This window comes from Erinaceus europaeus, chromosome 7 (genome assembly GCF_950295315.1).
Source record: "Erinaceus europaeus chromosome 7, mEriEur2.1, whole genome shotgun sequence".
NCBI classification, from domain to species: domain Eukaryota; kingdom Metazoa; phylum Chordata; class Mammalia; order Eulipotyphla; family Erinaceidae; genus Erinaceus; species Erinaceus europaeus.
The window spans coordinates 122,978,630-122,984,038 of record NC_080168.1 but is presented as its reverse complement, the minus strand read 5'-3'; positions in this window follow the sequence as shown (position 1 = coordinate 122,984,038).

The window sequence follows — 5,409 nt, the reverse complement described above, 5'->3', positions numbered from 1 at the left end:
AGAATGGGAAAGCTATCAGGGGAGGGGGTGGGATATGGAGATTGGGTGGTGGGAATTGTGTGGAGTTGTGCCCCTCCTACCCTATGGTTTTGTTAATTAATCCTTTCTTAAATAAAAAAAACTTAAATTAAAAAAAAGAAGCTGTATCAAGAGAAATGGTTTAAGGAAGCAAAAATAGTGTATGAGGAAACTCTTTTTTTTTTTTGCCTCCAAGGTTATTGCTGGGGCTCAGTGCCTGCTCTTCAACCTGGCTTTGACCTAGCATGTTATGACTGGGCCCTCCTCAATCGCTATCGAACAGGCCATGGCCGGTGCGCCGCTATGTTCCATCGCTGGGGAGCCAGAGATGACCCGAACTGCCCCTGCGGCTACAGACAGACTCTGACCCACATAGTCAACGACTGCCACCTCTCCAGATTCAAAGGAGGTCTCGAAACTTTACATCAGGCTCAACCTGATGCTGTTGACTGGCTACGGAAGAAGGGCAAACGCTAGAAGAAGTGCCTGCTCTGCAAATCCGCAGCTCCTGGTGCCTTTTTTTTTTCCTTTTGTTGCTCTTGTTTATTGTTGTGATTATTGTTGTTGTTGTTATTGCTATCACTGTTTGATAGAATAGAGAGAAACAGACAGAGGAGGGGAAGACAGAGAGGGGCAGAGAAAGACAGACACCTGCAGACCTGCTTCACTGCTTGTGAAGCGACCCTCCTGCAGTTGCGGAGTTGGGAGCTCGAACCGGGATCCTTAAGCCAGTCCTTGAGCTTTGTGTCATGTGTGCTTAATTTGCTACACTACCACTGTCCCCCGGGAACTCTCCTATTTTTGACCTCTTTCCCTAGCCCCCCTGTTCTTGTCAGCTGTTCAATTACAACAATGCAAGTGACGCCGTATTATTTCCCATACTCACCCTATTTGATCTATTTCTGCCACCACTTTCCCCACTGGTGACCCTGACGTCCTTCTCCCTTGGAGCACTGCCCTGCTTCCTCTAATTCATCCCACACCTGTCCACAGTCATGACAGTTCAGGGGGTTGGTACTTACTAATGCATGCTGTGGTGTGCCAGGCTTTTGTGTGTTTTTATCATATATGCTTGTTTCATCAAACCTCCACAGAAAAGACGCTTTTGCTGTTGTGGTTTGGGCACAGTTTCGCATGGTCCTCAGGATCAGTTTTTCTGGGCCACAAATGGGGATAATAGTTTCTGTTTCCCTCATCTGCCGCTAGGAAACTACTAATGAATGTTAATCACTTAGCATCGACTGCCACTTGGTAACCATGGGAATGTCCCCAATCATACTCCAAACTGCCTAGGCAACCATCCCCAACTCTTCATTACATATTTGGGCTGTCAGAAAAGCCATGAAGCATTTTTGCATAGAAAAAACATAGGGGGAAAAATACCTTGTGACTTTTCTGCCAGTCCAAGAGTTCTATCACGTTTCAAGTTTTCACCGCTCACTACCTTAGTCCACACTGCTACTTATACGTATTCTCTGACACTTCTATTTCTGTACTCGAAAATTCTTCCAACTCTTATAAGCTCTAGTCACCTGAAAATATGAATGATAATGGGGGCTGAAGAATGGCTGAGCGCACATATTATGATGAGCAAGGCCCAGAGTTCAAGCCCCAGCTTCCCACCTGCAGGGGAAAAGCCTTACAAGCTATAAAGCAGTGCTGCAGTTGTCAGTTGGGGTGTGTCTGTCTGTCTGTCTGTCTCTCTCCTCCCCTCCGCTCCCCTCTCCTCTCAATTTCTCTGTCTCTATCAAATAAACATTTTTTTTAAAAATTCATAATTTTGGGGCCAGGTGGTGGCGCACCTGGTTGAGCACACATGTTACAGTGCGCAAGGACCCAGGTTCGAGCCCCTGGCCCCCACCTGCAGGGGGAAAGCTTCACAAGTGGTGAAGCAGGGCTGCAGGTGTCTCTCTGTCTCTCTCCCTCTCTATCACCTCCTTTCCTCTCAATTTCTGACCCTCTCTATCCAGAAAATAAAGATTTAAAAAAAATTTAAAAGAGTGGTTTTCATTTAAAAAAATTCTTAATTTTTCCCAACTACTAGTTATCTCATGGGCACCTCAACTGGCAAAGTATTTTATATGCTGCCACTTCATAACACTTCTTATTCTCTTGCATTTTATTTTTTTGAGTGTTTGTTTATACACCTTATGCACAGGCTTATATATTTATAGATATATACATCTGAATGTCTAGGCTTCAGACTTCTGTAGATATTAGAAGCAGGTCCAAATATTCATTCTTCATGCAATCTACACTAATATTTTTTTTCCTCCAGGGTTATTGCTGGGGTTCAGTGCCTGCACCATGAATCTACTGCTCCTGGAGGCCATTTTCCCCCTTTTGTTGCCCTTGTTGTTGTAGCCTTGTTGTGTTTATTATTATTATTGATGTCATTAGTTGTTGTATAGGACAGAGAGCAATGGAGAAAGGAGGGGAAGACAGACAGGAGGAGAAAAAGATAAGACACCTGTAGACCCACTTCACCGCCTGTGAAGTGACTCCCCTGCAGGTGGGGAGCCAGGGGCTGGAACTGGGATCCTTATGCAGGTCCTTGAGCTTTGCGCCACATGTGCTTAACCCACTGCGCTACTGCCCGACCCCCTACACTGATATTTTTAAAACAACAGACACAGCAAGAGTATGCGCTGAGATCCAGGCAAGAAAATTTCTGTTTGTCCCTCCGTACTTCATCCTGCTGCCTGTGCTGGCAAGTTGATCTATGGGCCTCATCAGCAGGCAATAAAGGGGCACAGCCAAGAGCTCCAAGGGAGGAAATAGAAAGAAGTCAGCTCTCATCTCACTCCCCTGAGCTGAATGCCTCCCTCACCTCAAGGTCACTGCTCCACTCAAAGTGGTCAAAACCTACAAGACCATCTTCTTTCCAAAGCCAGTCTCTCCTCCATTCTCTTGTTCGAGCCTAGAGGTCACTAGCCTCTACGCTTGTAGAATTTTTTTTTTTTTTTAGTAAGCCTCTGTCTGCTGAAAGTTTACAGAAAAGTTTTATCTACAGAGAAGAGCAATTAGCAAAGTAACTCATGGAGTTACAGTGGCACAATTGGTTAACGCATGGTACTTATACAGGAAAGTAACTCATTAAGGTATATCTTTATTAAGCTGGCAAGAAAAAAAATCTTTACTTAGACTTAAGAAGACAATAGTGTGGTTGGAAGATGAAGGAAATTGAGAAAGGATTAGCACAAACATTGAAGAAAATGCTTCAGGAAGTTGGTTAATGGTGAATAGAAGGATAGCACAACAGCTTGGAGGGTCTAATTGCACTGAACTCACTTGGCAAGCTCACCAGAGTTTCGCCAGCAGTGTTTAGCAGAACAAGATCAAGAGGGTTGTTCAAAACAAAACAAAGCAAAAATAAAGCAGCAGTTGATAGGGTTTAGCTAAATGGGGAATGATGGGAGATTAAGGAACCATGGGCTCCCGATCAGCTAGAGGCTCAGGAGAAGGACCTAGGTGGGGAATGGATTCTTTTCACGTTCAGTTTATTTGGAGGAAACATCAAATTCATTTTACATTTCTGACAGGAAAAGGCACAGAGACTGCATATATGTTTTTATTTATTTACAGACTTGGTTCTGCTTACTTACAGTGCAGTTCAGCTGCCAATACCAGGCTGCCTATGATCTTAGATAATGGGATCTAGATGATGTTTATGAAACCATTCAATTTGATTCTCTTTAGAAACTTGAGGTTATGAACACAATCCACTTTCTGTAATATAAATCTCTTCAAACTTGCATTTCATCCTCTACCAGCTCTTCCTTTACTTCCAAGAATTTGAAACTCTGAGAAATTGAAACTGAGGAGCACAGCCTAGACCCTAATATAAAAGAAGCACATGGGAGAGGGAGGAAATGGAGAAGAGATGCAAAATAATCACATTAATGAAACCATCAAGTTCTTGGCCTACAATATGAAAACAGAAGATGCTGCTGTACTAACTCACACACTCCACACAAAGGTTACCAAGGGAACAGCACTCCTGTCTTTCCTGGTTCTCAAAAATGTACCAATGTAATGTTGGTGTCTGTCTCTTTTCTTTTCCATTTGGAAATTGCAACCAGAAACCTCCTGGAAGCTTGTGAGTTCTTTGCTATTTACCTCGTAAATTCATTCTTTACTGCTCCTACCAGAGAATTCACTAAGATGGCAACATATGAAAAGACATTGATTTTTTTTCTCCAAAAGTTATGAGTGCAGCACAGGATCAAAGTTTTTGCAATCCCTAGAGACTCAGAAAAATAGTAAAGCATAAATTGGTTTTGCCTTCAAGTATCTTTCATTTCTATTTGTTCTCTGCCATATAGATAAAGAGTTCCTTCAGGGCAGGCTACACACACACACACACACACACACACACACACAGGTCTCAACTCTGAGTGAGAAATAACTTATTAGCTATTACATAGATTACAATGTCATATTGGAAATAGTGAGTTGGTCTTTCATTTCAGTGTGTTAAAATGAACATGAGTTTCAGATATTTACCATCAGTAACTAGTCACTTCTAGAGAAAAGTGCTTTTTCGTTCACACATGGTACTATCTGAAACTACAAATTTGAACCATTGGGAGGCAGATGGGGAAGCAAGGCTCATTGACTGCTCATGCCTTTTGGCTTGGCCTTCCAAAGTGATGAGTGTTGCCCTTCATTTGCTGTTGTTCCCATTTCATATCTGTGATTACTAGTGGGCTCCAGGACTATAAGATTATAGGGTATTGTTCCACAACACACCCACCACCAAAACTCTCACCTCCCAAAGACAGTCACCGTGGGTCCCATTAAGTCTCAGAAACAACATGCTTCAGGATTGTTTCTTTCTCCTTTCCTCTTTCTCCCTTCCCCACTCCCTTTCATTTCCCACTCTCTCCCCTTTTCTTTTTCCCTTTCTAGTTCATGTGAAGCAGTTCTCTAGATCACATACATGAATGAAATCATCTGGTAGTTGTATTTCTTTTTTTTAATTTTTTTTATTTTTAAAAAGGAAACATTAAAAAAGCCATAGGATAAGACAGATACAACTTCTTACATTTCCCACCACCAGACCTCCATATCCCATCCCCTCCCCTGATAGCTTTCCTATTCTTTAACCCTCTGGGAGCATGGACCCAAAGTCATTGTGGGAGGCAGAAGGTGGAAGGTCTGGCTTCTGCAATTGCTTCCCCGCTGAACATGGGCGTTGACAGGTTGATCCATACACCCAGCCTGTCTCTCTCTTTCCCTAGTGGGGCAGGGATCTGGGGAAGCAAAGCTCCAAGGCACATTGGTGGGGTTGTCTGTCCAGGGAAGTCTGGTTGACATCCTGCATCTGGAACCTGGTGGCTGAAAGGAGTGTTAACATACAAAGCCAAACAAATTGTTGAGCAATCATGG